We start from the raw sequence: 16,870 nt of genomic DNA on the forward strand, positions 1-16,870 counted from the left end.
TGTATGTTCATACGTCTTGCTTAACACGAGATGCTTAATGCGAGATATACGAGCACTGTGGATTATATATATGTATTAGAACAGCCGAAAAAATTCGCAAACGCGAATGAACGACAATGAAAAATTGTGATTGACGTAACGGCGGATTTTTATGGTATTACGAAGCGAGTGACATCTATTTTTATATACCCATTATCTATTTTATATACCTGTTCACATGTCATGTCTCTTCTGTGTATACATAGAAATTTTGTCACGATGATGTAAATTTTTAGCGACTCTTACGATCCTTTGAATATGCATTATTGCGATGGTACATTCGAGATAATGCTGTGTTCATCGTTTATTTTGAGTGTCTCAAAAGTAGCGAAAAGATAAAATAGAGTCGTGTAATTAACATAACGCATAAATGAAAACGTGTGGACATTTTGAACAATTTTACAATTTTATAATTAGTATGTATAAAATTGAGATATACATATATTATACGATATACTGCAATATAAAAGGGATGTCATATCGCTTTCTTTTATGATTTTATTGCCAACAGAAAAATTATGATCAGTAGATTCTTATTTAATTTCATTATTGAAACTTGAATTTCATCAAAATATTTTACATACAATAATGTTGTAATCACAATGAACGCGCGATTAGATTCAGATTTGGACACGATTGCATAGTGATTGATATTATTAATCACAAAGTTATTATGTAATGAAATTATATCTGTATGATATATTGTTAAACTGCAATCAGTATCTATAATTATATATCATATTGATGTGAACAATATATATCACCATATTCTGCATACATTTATGTCTCGCGATCACATTTGATGTGATTGTGGCTTTTTCACATCAGTTAACAATAAATTACTTATGCTATGTTACATAAGTATTTGTTCGGTTTTATAATTATACGTATCTAAAAAGATACCTCTGATTTTTTTCGATTCGTTTTCGTTATAAAAATATCTGATATTTATTGAAATAATTCTCTAATTTATGTAATATCTTATTAAAATAACATGAATTTCTCTCTCTTAACATTTCGTATACATTGCATACACGATGTTCTTTAAATATTATTAAATATTATTAAAATTGCTAGACGTTTGCTTTATAAATTGCTAAAAGTTTGCTTTATAAATAATGCAATTAAGTCAATTTCCAAGTCTAAATACACAAGTACATTTTATTATCACAGCATAATAAACCGCGTAGAGTTAATAAAAATCTTGTTTTTCATATCCATATTATTCATCTGTGAGATTCGGGGTTGAAAATGAACAATTTATAAACATGACTGTCGTTCTATAAGCGACCACGATGTGTATTCCTTAATAAACGTCCTAAAATCGCGTTGGGCAAACGATCCAACTTTGAAACCCCTTCGAAGAGTCTGTCATAATCTCATGCGGGTATTCTCATGTACCTGACGGTTTATCTCGTTCAAACTAATTATGGATTCTAAAGAGTCATGCGAATATATAATAGGGCAGTATTTCAATCTTCCTCTTCATGTATATTAAGTGCATATATAGAAATGCATATCGAGAGATGCGAATTTAAGATTGTTTTATGGTATAATATTCGATCAGTCCACTATTAAAATTCATGTAATCATAATATTATTAATTATTAAAAATAATGTTATTGTAAGCTCTTTCTTAACATTTTTCTTGATTTTAAACTTTAAGAGCATCTTAGATTGAGGCTGTCGGAAATTAAATAATAGTCTTGAATGCTGACAATAAAACTATATCTTAAGCCGCTGTGTGTGTGTGTGTGTGTGTCTTTAATCCAAACACTATTCATGTGTCTTGACACTGACTATACGAACATCGTTCTTGTGGATATGCGGTGCCCGATAGCCGCGTTATCCAGAGAATGTGCGCAACTTCTGTCGCATCTCAGCTTTGTCGTGCTTACGAGCTCAAGCCGTCGAGAAGTAGCGTTGCTAAGTGGCCGCGATAAATATTCATGCCTGCAGGTCATGTCTCACCAGAACACGTCCATCTTTCTCTTCCTGTGTACCTTCATGGCGCGTTTACTTACACCGCCGCAGGATAGAGGAGACGTAGATAGAGAAAGAGAGGTGTAGAGGCGAGGTATACTTGAGAAATGAACGGTTTTGCTGCCGGTTATGGCGCGTCCGGTTAGACGATGACAGCGAAGACGACGAAGACGATGCTGACGCTCCGAACGCTAGAACTGTCCGGAACAAACACGTCCCCGACTTTCGCATATGAATACGTATATTACATTTGCGCGTGCATGCGTATGTCAACATCGTTTACAGAATGCACCGGTTATGTATACATTGCGGTTCTATGTTATTTCTAGAAAATGTACAAACGATTCATCCGTCCCAGTAATCAGCGAGTATCAGAAACGAATATATGTACATTCGGAAATATTTGGTGATCCAAAAAATTAGTATTTTCCTCGCTTTCTTGAGATCTTCGGGTTCTTGTCTGTGTTATCAATCGCAATTTATTATTTGACAGTTGTTTGAGATGAACGAGCGAGATGTACCGAAATAAATTGACGTTGTTAGCAAGTTTAGTGAGAAATCTAGAAACATTGCCAACAAAAGACGAATTTTGCGACATATTTAGGAAGAACGACGAAAAGTTCGCACAAGTTTGTTTGAAATCAGTTCTTCCAAGTTTTATCCGATGTCTCTTTACTAATGAGACAAAAATATACTTTACAATTATTTTTCAGACACGCGCTTTCTGAAAAAAATAAAAGTTATATCTTCTCTTTCCTTGTGAATTATCTTATAATTAAATTATGTACGTTTGTCAGTGAGCAGGTGACTTCTCTAATGGAAAGAAATGATATTTCACGAAGTATGTATAACATCGAAACACGGTGAAATCGTAAATGCTAAAATATTTGGTGCATTCGGTAATACTGTATATTCCATAATTCACGGAACAGCCCTTTAGTGACGCTAATTGGCGGTCCAATTCCACGCCGATCGACTTTGTGCATAAAATACAACGAAAATTCCGCTTATCTGCTGAACGAAATCTATTTTGCATCGATCTCGTTATTGAGCTGAATAAATCAAAACACACCTCAAATGTATAAATCGTCAACATATCGAGATATTACGATGTGCGTGCATTTTCTATCACGTATCACGTTTTATCATCACATACCTAAATTAATAATTATTTTTCTCATCTTATTCCTTCTTAATTAAAGTGCCAGCGCGCATATATAAATTATTGTAAATCTCTGAAAGTTTAATTAATTGATAATTGCCTCAGATAGTATAAAAAATTTATTACATTTATTTTTTACGAATTATTAATATAATTAAAACATATTTTAATATTTTATTAATTATTTTATTTAAATGATCGTGGGATTAGACAGCAAAGCGATTAAGCATAGAAAATTCCTATACTTCTCATCACATAAATCAACTCGTACAAACGTTACGTAAACGATTTGATTTATTGTGTTCGATGTATGTAAGCATCAACGAATATAAATCGTCATATCAAAATAGATTGTCATAATTCATTATTAGCTGAAATTGCATACTAACACATTTCTGTTAAAATATTAAATACATTATTTCATATTAAAACGCTGTAAAAGATAAACACTCCAGTTAAAATTTATTAATAATTAAAATACATATATAAATTTTTTATCCACACTATGTTTTAAAAAAATTAATTTTTCATAATTCTTCAATATTTATCTTTAAAATTGGGAGCTCACAAAAAATTCTAGTTCAATTTATAATAAAAAAAAATCGGCTGCCAAATTATTCTTTAATACCGATCGGGTGTTCCATATATTCCATTAACGCAGTTAGCAAACAGTTCGTCAGTCACGTTAACTGGCGGTTCAATAACAATCGATCCGTCAGCCGAAATGGTTCCGGGGAGAGTAGTGACGGGATTTCGGGGAGAGGATGGTCGTACATAGCAAGCGAAAAGGCATATTTGATGCACATTCACAGAATCTATGTGCGTCCGCGAACGCGACACACACACACAGTAGTTTGCGTGCGGCAAACCAACTAGCCTCTACGAGGCAATACCTCACGCAAACTCGTCGTACGCACGTAACACGCATACAGTCTCGCGATAGGGCCGATATTGTCAGCTTTTATCCCAGTCCGGAGACTGAATTGAATTTTGGATGTTCCTGGCAGAGCGTGCGCATTTTAAGCACTATTTATTCTGCGCAACGGTAATACGATCAGGGCCTATTACAGCACAGATTTTCATTTATTTACAAGTTGCCCGGCTGAAACAGTTCGATAGCTATTAACCTGTGCGGCAAATCATTTCCACGAGCACTGAATTGAGTAAATACGGGCTCATTCTATTGGACGCACTTTCCGAAAGATAGACATGGAGAGAGAGAGAGAGAGAGACAGAGAGCGTTTCTTTTATGACACCATTAGTGTGCGAGCCAGTCCAGAGGATAATCACCCCGACATTTCATTTTTCTCACCCTTAGATAATTACCTACGCAGGGATTTCTCTTTTTCATCGATCGTGACTTCGTCAACGAGTTAACGAACTTGTTTCGCGTCGAGAGACGTGTCATTGAGTCTCCTGTCGTTGATTCAATAACGGGGCGCGTGGGGTGAACGCCCTTCTTCGAAGCCTCGAAACTATTTGTCTTCGGAAAATGGAGCCTCGTAACGGAATATTCCCTCCAGTAGATTGACTCGATGAAACTGAGTCGCATCTCGGCGACGCCTATCGTCTATGAAAATAATTTACACGTAATTTGAAAAAAAATTGAAACGAAACGAGAATAACATGTCGATCGATTCAAAAGGATTGACTCGGGAAAACTGAGTCGCGTCTCGGCGACGCCTACCGTCTATGAAAATAATTTACACGTAATTTGAAAAAAAAAAAAAAAATGATACGAGAATGAGACGAGAATTTCATGTCGATCAATTCAAAAGGAGATTTCTCGCAGTGTACCTATACACGAGACTCCCGGGGAGATAATACGTTTGAAATCCAACAGTCCCACGAGTAACAATCGATTAGCAGATGACGTTTAGTTTGTCGGAACGTTCTACAAAGAGCCATAAGCTCTCTGCAGCATTTCAGACGACATAAGCTGATAGATGTCCTTAGGTAATACGCGATGCGATTCCATTAGCCTACTTAATGCATCATATCATATGTATCGCAATTCGCGCACAAATGTGCCTCCGGCCAAATTCATTTGCCGTTTGACGAGCCGTGCTTCTGCATCCTGTGCACCGCTGCACGCGCGATGTACCGTAGAAGCTCGTCGAACAAGGGGCATCTCTCCCCGATCGTTGATCCGAGTTAGGGAGATCGTTGCCGCGGAACATCAATGGGGCGTTAATTCATCGAATCCACCCGCCGTGCATGACGTCATGTATAACATCGACGTACCGTGACGATTTCACGAGGAGCAAGAACAACGCGCCGTTGCTGCGGAAATTCATCCGTTAATTACATCGATTGGATCGTATCGTCAGGATTCACCTTCTGTCTCGATTCTCCCTCTGTCTCTCTCTACTTCTCTCGGGAGCAAAACTTGCTGGAGATATTTCTCTATTTTACGCTTATATTCTTGCCCGACTATGACGACGTCGTTGTAAAATGCGCAAACGTGCTTCTACCTCTCGTTAAGCGCAAACGAAAGGACGAGATTGAAGACAAATTTAATTTATTATCATTTATATATATATATATATATATATATATATATAACTTTGGGAGATGATGATAATGTTAGAAAAAAGATGGGATTTAGTAAAAAGTTCATAGTTCAAAACGATATAATCTCGTTACGGAGTTAGGTCATTATCGCGAATTAAATGTCAGAGGAATGCTTTCTTGATCTTTCAATATAGATAAAAGCCATTGTATTAACGCGACGAATATTATAGAGAGGAGAACAATCGACAGAAATTGTTCTCCACTCGTTTATTTTGCCGTGACAACTACGCACCATTATACAGTTGATAGTTTCGTGATATTCTCGCGTATTAAATCGATGCGTTACACCACTCGTGGAGGTTTAAAGGCTCGGATACGGTACGTCAGGGAGATGTAAAATCGGACACGCGTCGGCACGCATCCGCGGGCAGGCTGGTAATCCGGAAGAGTGACATTCGAAAACGTGATGTCCCAAGTCTCCGTATATGCGGATGTGTCCCCAATTCCGTGTTGAACAGTATGCGCGCACATCGATCCGCGCGCTATGTTTTCGTAGTTCGTTTACGGCCCATTCATGATTATGCATTTCTAATGCAATCGGCGGCACGTTTCATCGTCGCCAATTTTAAATGTCAATAGCCGAATGGCCATGCGAGCTTTATTACGCAAGCAGTAACGCGCGCCGTTAAACTCGCGACGAAGAGTAGTTAAATCGAGTTGAACGATCTTCCTGAGGAAGACTGTAAACACGTATGTTCGCGCGAAATAGTGTTACATGAAATATGCTTTGCGTACAGAATCTGTACAATTCAAACTTTTAAATCGGATATTGCAACTTAATTCATTGTACAAATCGTATTTTTAAGTGACAAAATTAAATTAAATTAAAAAATCAATATCTAACATTCGTGGAAATCTGTCAGAACATCCAGTAATTCATGGAAAAAAAAGCAATAAATTAAAATAGCTCAGGGAATATTAATCGAATTAAATTATGAAAAAATTATTAGAATGAACTTACAAAATATTAAATATTGTATCATTTCGAACTAAAAACTAGTTTTATGCTGCGGTTTCGCTGCCAAGCTTTCGGAAAATTGTCGAAATCGTAAAATCAGTTCGTCGATCGTAAAAGTCGAAATCCAAGCAGCACTCACTAGACTACGACGGGCGGGAGAGAGAGATAGAGAAAAAGAGACCGGCGAGGGAGATGAAGAGGAGAGAAAAAGACTGGGAGGTCGCCGACGACACCGACTGTCGTGGAGTCTAATGGATCTTTAGAAGCAAAAAGATCCTTTCGAGTGGGGAAAAAAAAGAGCGGAGGAAAATCGGCCACTTACGAGCGGCGAAGCATACGAAGCTGCATTTCGCCCGTCATTTACAGCCACTCAAAAATTTCCGAGTTTCCAGTAAATTATTCTCCCGCTGCTACATATATATATGTGATGCGCTCGTTTCGTGTGCCGCGATCTGTAAAGCGTAAATGTTTGTTAATAGCCCTCACTTGCCACCTGCAGAGAGATGTATGGTGAACATCGGTATGAATAATTCGATAATACATGCGCGTAATGTCGGAATAATACGGCAGGTATTGGAAAGCAATCGATCATTTGTCACGACGCTATGGTAAACTTTTCGAGCATAAGTGATACTTCGAGTCGTGGAAAGAGATATATATCAGTTTATTTTTTATTTAGTTCACCGAGTTGTATCATGTAAATGTAGTTCTCTTCGTGTTATATATATAGATATTTTTTGCTTCTAGAATGAAATATGTAAAATTGCAATCATTTAAAGTAGGTTGTATGTCAAAATATTTAATTAAATCGATCTGATCGCATGTTACGAAAATATTTTAGATAAAACATTTACACTGTTTAACAAATAAGTTTTATGATCATCCAAATTTTTATAAAACAACCGTCTGTTTATGAGTAGAGAGAGTACTAACAAACTGACGTGGGTAGATACTTCGATCCTTTTACGAGATTTCCTCGATTACGAGTACTAGATCGATTACTTTTATTCTTCTGCGAAATCGTAAAACTACTTTTTTATGGATTTTTTTCTACTCCGTATAAGAAGCTATATAAAAACGTATCTCTCGAAGCTAGCTAGTGTCCGACGTTCGTAGGAAAAGAGATTTCTCATCATTATTATTCTTTGTGCACGCACATTTTTCGCAATTTCTCGCAAACTATTTCTTAACTTATTTTGTCAGAAAATAAAAATATTAAGGCAATATTAGATTAATATTTGATAATTTAACAATAACAATTTGTAATTATTTTTTAGTAATAATTTATAATAATTATTACTGTAATTGAATATAAAAATTAGCCTAAAGCGCATGTAGGTGAAATTGAAGACAATTTATACTATTATATTACCAATCATTATTTTACTAACGAAACATATCACTTCAATTGTATTTGATCATATATTGCTCAACATTATATAATCTTTCTGTGTGATCTTTTTTCTTTTTTTTTTTAAGAAGATCGATTGCAAAATTTGCTAGCAACATATTCGAACATCATCATCTCAAAAAGGAAGTTTCATATCCGATGTGGTCGTACTTCGACCTGGCGAGTTTCGCGAGATAGCCTTTGCTACAGGAGTGGAAACTCAGTACTTCACTTCATAAGGAAGACTTGTAGTTCACAGCGTAGCTTCGGCACAATCGATCGGCCGGCAGACTTGATATTTATCTGTCGTTATTGCAAATGGAAGCGTACCTTCGATAGTCGTGATTTCGCGCGATATTTTAGAATCGATTGCGACAAATAAGGTCACGTCTATGGTGCAAAGATTACTTCATTCTGGATTTTATCATGGCTCGTAAATATATATATATATATATATTCTACAAAAACTGTCATCGGATATAAAGAAAATAACTTATTAATTATCTTTTTCTGTAATTAGACAATTATCTGTGTGTTAGATAATTGTATGAAGTAATTTTGCACACGTACAAATGTAACATTAAACGGAAATTTTCTTTGTATTCTGATTATAAAATTATTATAGATATGATTCTGTCATTTAAATGTTATATATAGTTATAACATTTAAATGACAGGAAAAGAGATTTCTCATCATTATTATTCTTTGTGCACGCACATTTTTCGCAATTTATCGCAAACTATTTCTTAACTTATTTTGTCAGAAAATAAAAATATTTTCGCGCAATATTAAGGCAATATTAGATTAATATTTGATAATTTAACAATAACAATTTGTAATTATTTTTTAGTAACATATCTATATATAACATTTAAATTTTTTTAGTAATATATCTATATATCTATATATAACATTTAAATGACAGAAAGAAAGATATTCATCTTTGAACAAATGTTGAAAAATAATGGGCTTTAAATCCATCAAAATACATATCTGAAATGAAGGAATGTGGTTAACACCTACGACGCCCTATACATCTTCAGCGTATACAGTACCGCGATCGATAACCACACGTCTACATTAGCGCGATGTCTCGCCATCGCGTCGAAAGCATTTAACGATATCCCGAAGTACGCAAAAAAACGGAGTGTATGGCAACGGGAGAGAACCGGAGCGGAGGAAAAAGAGGCGAGCAGCTCGGCGAGTATTTTGCATTTAACTGTTTCGCGAGGTAGCCGAGTTTTGATCGACGACGGGGATGAAGCCAGACCGTGACGATGGCTGCTACGGCGCTCTCTAATCGTCCACAAGCCGCTTAACTCCCTGCCATTCCCGTTCTCTCTCTCTCTCTATCTATCTCCGTCTCTCTTTTGCTTCCTACTCTTCCCTCCGGTTTCGGTACCGACCTCAACGATGGTTCGCACATCCGTTTCTCCATCAGCCTTCAGCAGCAGCCACTAGGTAGCTACTATTGCTGCTAAAATACTGCTACCATCACTACCGGCACTACGGATCTCTCTTGCTAACCTGAGATCTACTCTCCGTAGGTGATTCGCGAAATAAGTGAGACTAGGCTATCGTCGACGGAGCTTTCCAAGACACTCCGCAAATTACGCGCTTCCTGAATTCGGTACCAGGATTATGTAACCATAGACGTAATGTTCTTGGCGTAAATCGCGAACTTCCGCTGTGACATTAGAGATCGATAGTTTTCAGAAATGCGGATATGATTATGTAACTTTATTTGTAACGGTAAAACTAAAAGCGTAGAGCACTGAATTTCGTTAACTCATTCGTTTTAATCGAAATCAATTTTTTACTTGTATAGAAGAGATGTTTCTTTCTCTTTTCAGATTTGAAAGTACTCGTGGATGAGAAATCTCACATGTTCGTTTTCAATATTCGAAAAATTTAGTTTTAAGGGAATAAGAAATTTAATTATGATTTGATTATTTTTCGATTTTTATGCTTTCGAAAAATTTCTCTCTAATAAAGGAAAGTTGGAAATTTCCTTTTAAACTCATTTCAGAGTTTCATGGTTCTTTTGCATTTCATTGAGAAGATTATTATTAATCTGAGATGAAAATTTCGTACTTTTTTATAACTTTGAAAATTTCTGTAGATTACTTGAAAGGACTTCTAATTCAAGCTTATTTGATGATGAAGTAAGCTGTACTCTTAATTTAAAATCGAAAAAATATGTAGAATGAAAATACATATTGTCAGCTTAAAACTTGTGACTTTACGTTTCAAATCTACGAAAAATTCTGAATAGTTTCGTTAAAGGATATATATATACACTTTTGCATTTCATTCTATAATAAAGGGTATAATGCAAACAGATAATTCTGCAATACATCTCTTTCGTTTCTCATTTCTTGTTTTTCTCATCTATCTTAATTATGAAAGCATAATATGAATTTGTATTACAAATAATGCGAATCGACAGCCACAAGTTGTATACGAGTTAGTTAAACGAAGTGTTATTTATTATAATGCTTTTACCGCAACGATACTTTGAAACGTATTTTCAAACTTCTTACATTCAGATTCACCTGGATCGCTCAATTTACACGAAGACGCGCGGTTGCAAGGTTTTTGTTTTCGCGTTCGTTAACGACACCACAATATTACTTGCACTTAATCTCGAAATAGTAAACGCAACTGCGATTCAAGAGTCTCTAAATGGCGTGCACTTGAAACGGATCTCTCACGAGATGGAAGCTAAATTAAGGACAATTTTTTTCCCTTTCCAACGAGAGCAATGGCGGATCGGAAGTGTCAATAGGATACGGTACGTCGGGCATTCCCTACCACGATTTATTTTAATTCCGCGATTGTGACCCGGATATCAGGAATTCCGTTTTATCGTCACGACCCAAACGAAGCGAGTAAATTACTCTTGGTTCATCGAGGGAGGATGTCGCTGGACGCGGAACTGCTTTACAAATCCGCCTCGTTACTTACCGCAAGCTCCGTTCGTCGCATGCATTATTCATTATCCGCCGTTTTCTCTCGCGCTGTATATTTTATTTCGATCAGATCCGATCGTGCTCGATGGCGTGCTTTCTAATCCAATAGAATTCGCGACACATTTCACTTGCGACGTCGCCGAGGACTGGACACGCGTTGTTGATTCAATAACGAGATGGAGGTCAAAAACTATTTGCTATACTACTGTATACAATTGCGCGAGCGATTGATATAATTTTTCTTATAAGAAAAATGTAAGAGAATCCTTCTCTTATATCTTTCTAAATTGGAATTTCTATAACGCAGTCGCTCGATATTATTTTTATTGATATTTGCTGGTTAATATATCGAATATAATATTAAATATTTTAATTGATATATTTCTTCTAACTCTGAAAAATAGAATTATAAAATTCCTTATTAAAAAAGATACAATTCGCAAAATTTTTGTCGACTCTTTTAAATAATCAAAAATTACATTGTATCGTATTTAGAGAATTTTAGAAGGTAAAGAAGGAAAAATAAAAATCTTTCTTACATATTATATTTGTAACATTTTTCAAAATAATATAAAATGTTTTTCTTTAAAGAAGACTCGCATACCTCAATATACATAAGTGATTTCGCCTCGTCTTATATATCTCATTTATAAAAGAAAACGGAGATTTTCTATTTCCTGACTGATACTTGTTTTATTTCTATTTAAGAGTACAATTTCATAGTTCTGTCTGAAAACGGCTCATATCCCGAGAGTAAATACCAGTTATTTCCATTTTTCTCGCAGAAACGAGTATCTTTATATTTTATCCTTTGTTTGCTCTACAATGCATGAATCTCTGCACTTAAATCCGCAATTCGCCAAACTGAATTAAAGAGAACATTTAGAGAACTTCGCATATCAGATTTATTATATAAATAAAATACTCATGTTAAAATATTTTTTAGCGACAGATTTCAATAGTAAACGCAACATTATTCTGATATTTGTATAAAGCTTTTATCGGAGGTATAATTATATTGTCTACATTATAAACATTAATGAAGCAATATAGTTTATATCAATTTAATAAAAATTTTTAAATTATTTGAAACTTAGATACATATATAATTAATTTAAAGTGTGTAATAAATTTTAGTACCCGCTTTGTATATTTCACAAATTTATCATTTTTATACGATTATACTTGTTTATATTTAATACTGAAAATCTTAATATTTTTCATAATAATAATAACCAAATAACAACAAATGTGTATAAAATATAAATAAAATTGCCCATTTAAACAGTTTTGGGAAACTTTAAAATTGTATTGATCAGAATTGCATTCTCTTAAAATTCATTGAAGCTCTGCGAAACTCTTGAAAGTTTCTGTCGATGGGTTTCTATATATCTGCTGCCGATGGGAGGAAATAGAATATGTAATGTTATGTAAATGAGTGCATTTGTTTCTGTTTATATTTCTTTTGTAGCGAAGAAATCTCATTAATTGTGAATGTTATATAAATTTGTATTGCATACAAACTCGTAAAATAGATTTTTCAAAACAGAGACAAAACTTTGATTAAAATACTTAGGATATTATAGTATCAACTAATTATTATCTATAAAATTATATTAATTGAAATAATTAACTTTTTACAGCTTTGAATATGTAAATGTTTTTTTTTTATTTATGAGAAAATATTGCATCTGTAAATTCACAATTTTCTAATAATAATATATGAATATATGATGTTTTTAGCAGAATATAGAAATTGTATTTGCAAATATAGCCGTCTTTGTGGAAAGTAATGAATTAATTGCGGAGTTGCAAAATTATAAATTAGTTTAAACCACATAGAGCTTCTAATAGGATTCTGACCATTAAATTATATGGAATTATATTAACTGGATATTTAAACTGCTTTGCATAAATTTATTGCTTCACATAACCATATTAGATTTAATTTGCGTCCGTGCTGCAACACAAAGGAAATATCTCGTAGAGGTGTCAAAGTTTACGCGGTCCGAAACTAAGCTGATGATAGAATAATATATGATATTATATAATGTCATAAAACTTTAGAGAGGAATGTTGTATGTATACAAATATGCAAATGCGCATCGCGCAGTATAGCAAATATTTCAATTTCTAAAGATCGATTAAATTAACATTTTAAATGACGTTCTCAAAAAATATTAGTATTTAATAATAAAATACTACTGCTACATTAATTATTTTATATCACTATAATTTATATCATTACATTTTCAGAAATATTTAAAACTTTATTATTCGGAAACTAAAAACTCAACTGTAATAATGATAGATATATACATATATTAATTAATTACTATAAAATTATTCTTTTTTCATTATTTAAACGATATAATTTTTTCATCTTTTTCATATCTATATATATAAATATACATACATACATATATATATATATATATATATATATATATATAAACATAAAAGGAAGTTATTATTCTGTATATTATAAACTATAATCGTTAACATTAGGTAGATAAAAAAAGATAAATTTTTTCTGTACTCTAATTCCAGCATAATTACTTCATCGTGATATTAGAAATGAATTCATCTAGCGCTGTGTTGTTAGAACGATTTGAATGAAACTTTGAAGTGTCTCAATAATACTGCCGCGAGCGAAAATGTTTCTTCGAACTGTGCAAATCATCGAGATGAGCGAAAATAGCGGTGGTGTGACTCGAAGTGCATCAAGATGTTCGTTGCTCAGAACATCGAGAGTGAAGAGGTAGAAAAGAACTGTCGCGAATATTATCAAAAGACAAATTATCCAAGAGTGATAGTGGGGTGATGATGGGACTTTGGGATACTTAATTACGGTGGATTATCGTTGGGGTGCACCCAGAGGGGGCACCTGGCCCGGAGGGCGTGCCACCCTACAGGGTTATCGCTCCCGGGGGTTACGTGCCCGAAAAGCACTCGATGATGCACGATATATCTACATATCCTATACTCTGCTGGCGGAATTGCATCTCTTCGAACAGGTAAAGATTTGTATAAGACCCTCAGCAATTGTTTAGCGTTAACAAATTCACATTGCGCGACAAAATGAAATCTGGACGCTAATAGATATGAAAATAAATGTTTCTTTTATTTTAATATATAATGATTAGCGCAATTGCTTTAATTATATAAAATTTTTTCATATATGTATAATAGATCTAGAAAGTTGTTTCAAAAATTATAATAGTATATATGCAATAATTATGATACAATTGTTAATAGAAATGAAAAGAGAGAAAAACTACGAACAATTTACATTTAAAATACTAAATTTATATAAAAGGGTTATCGCTCCCGAGGGTTACATGCCCGAAAAGCACTCGATGATGCACGATATATCTACATATCCTATACTCTGCTGGCGGAATTGCATCTCTTCGAACAGGTAAAGATTTGTATAAGACCCTTAGCAATTGTTTAGCGTTAACAAATTCATATTGCGCGACAAAATGAAATCTGTGGACGCTAATAGATATGAAAATAAATGGAAATATATGTTTCTTCCCTTTTTAATATATAATGATTAGTGCGATTGCTTTAATTATATAAAATTTTTTCATATATGTACAATAGATCTAGAAAGTTGTTTCAAAAATTATAATAGTATATATGCAATAATTATGATACAATTGTTAATAGAAATGAAAAGAGAGAAAAACTACGAACAATTTACATTTAAAATACTAAATTTATATAAAAGGGTTATCGCTCCCGAGGGTTACATGCCCGAAAAGCACTCGATGATGCACGATATATCTACATATCCTATACTCTGCTGGCGGAATTGCATCTCTTCGAACAGGTAAAGATTTGTATAAGACCCTTAGCAATTGTTTAGCGTTAACAAATTCATATTGCGCGACAAAATGAAATCTGTGGACGCTAATAGATATGAAAATAAATGGAAATATATGTTTCTTCCCTTTTAATATATAATGATTAGTGCGATTGCTTTAATTATATAAAATTTTTTCATATATGTACAATAGATCTAGAAAGTTGTTTCAAAAATTATAATAGTATATATGCAATAATTATGATACAATTGTTAATAGAAATGAAAAGAGAGAAAAACTACGAACAATTTACATTTAAAATACTAAATTTATATAAAAAATAAATTTTACGCTTTTATAATTGATTTGACTAAAGTAAATTCAATTCAATCAACACATTTGAGTTAAAATAAATTTCTTTTAAATTTTAACCAGTGCAATTGCGATTTAAATCAATTTGCAGCTATATATATACTATAGATACCCGAAATCAATCATTATAGAGATAAATATAAGAGTAGATAGGAGCTATGATTTTTCTTTAGCGTTCCCATTCTACGGTAAAGCTAAAAGACTGGCTCTCATTACCCAGGACTTTTGTCTAGTCATACCCTTAATACGAATAAATCGTCGCTCCTTTCTCCGCTAAACGAACGACACGGTCATTCGTACCGTCGCGTCGGGCAGTGTTACTCGCGAAATCTCGTCATTCTGAGGCTAATTGGCAATTCCTCATTAGAAGTCCCCGTTGGTGGCGCGCACGCGTCACCGGCACCTTCCGCGTAAGTACCAAACATTGATTAAGGCCCCTGTCACCGCTGCTGCCGCTGCCGCCAATTCCCCATTAAATACGTCACACGGAATTCTGAGCGGCGCGGTAGCCGAAACCTCTTGAATTATGCTCGTCCTTCCGATTCCTGGGCGGTATGTACCCTTCGCCCTCCGTGAACCCATCTCCCTGACCGAGGCTTTCACGGTCGATACGATCCAATAACTGCTGCAGCAGATAAGAATTAGTTCGTAGTTTAGTTGACAGATCCTTGGGACTGCTTAATAACTCGCGGAATGTCAGAATGATATTTTAATCAGCGCCACCCAATTTTCAATGGAAATTGATCGATGCGAATTATTGCGATATCATGCGGTCATTTATCAATGACAAGAACCAAAGAAAGAATTGTCTGTATATTTTACGATTTATTATATATATTATGAAAAAGTAGTAGATATTGTAATTTTAGGTATTTTTTAACTCGCGAGGGAAAAAAATCATACGTTTTCTCATAACTCGATATAACTTCAGTGATCAGAAATTTTAAGCCGATATTATTATCGGGATTGTCCGTTTAATCTGCGTTTTGTCGATTTTGCTGCTGGAAAGAAAAATCTCTCGAAAAAATTGAAATCGCGTTTCGAGCTCGAGTCATTTTCCAATATGAATATCGCTAATTACCAAATGAGCAATTCTGCCACAAAACAGAAATTATATTGCACGTTTTTCAAAACTGATTTTGCGATTTTTTTTTTCTATAGCTATATTTTTTACATCACTCATAAACACTCGTATACAAGCAATTATGATAGATATAAAAAGCATTTAATATTATTTTTATATCACGATTTAAAATTATTTTATCGCAAAATGCTGTTGTGATAATTAACAATTACTAGTTTATGTGTAATATCAATCGAGTGCACATATCAGATGTTGCATGTAACAATATATGTATATATGATACACTAACGAATGCAGCACATTAATTGCAATATATTAATTATTACAGTATTACTTGTAATAGATTGATTAACGTAATATCGAACGCTTGTGCGTGCAAACAATAATGTGATTTTTCGTGGAATGTTTGCGAGGTTGCATTTGATTTCTTTTTACATTAAAAAATTAGAAATTATTGATTTACAATAACATTTTAATACGTATAAAAACGGAAGTAGTAATCAAGTTTTATATATGTAATTAA

The 16,870-nt window shown here is 34.0% G+C and overlaps 1 protein-coding gene across 11 annotated transcripts in view; it reads left to right on the top strand.

Moving 5' to 3' along the window:
- The window catches only part of LOC114929124 (dystrophin, isoforms A/C/F/G/H), a 420,071-nt gene that overhangs the window by 303,920 nt on the left and 99,281 nt on the right, over window positions 1–16,870 (top strand). The gene's annotated exons all lie outside the window — the stretch shown is intronic.

Source organism: Nylanderia fulva, unplaced genomic scaffold (genome assembly GCF_048542155.1).
Source record: "Nylanderia fulva isolate GAGA-0341 unplaced genomic scaffold, ASM4854215v1 Scaffold14, whole genome shotgun sequence".
NCBI lineage: Eukaryota > Metazoa > Arthropoda > Insecta > Hymenoptera > Formicidae > Nylanderia > Nylanderia fulva.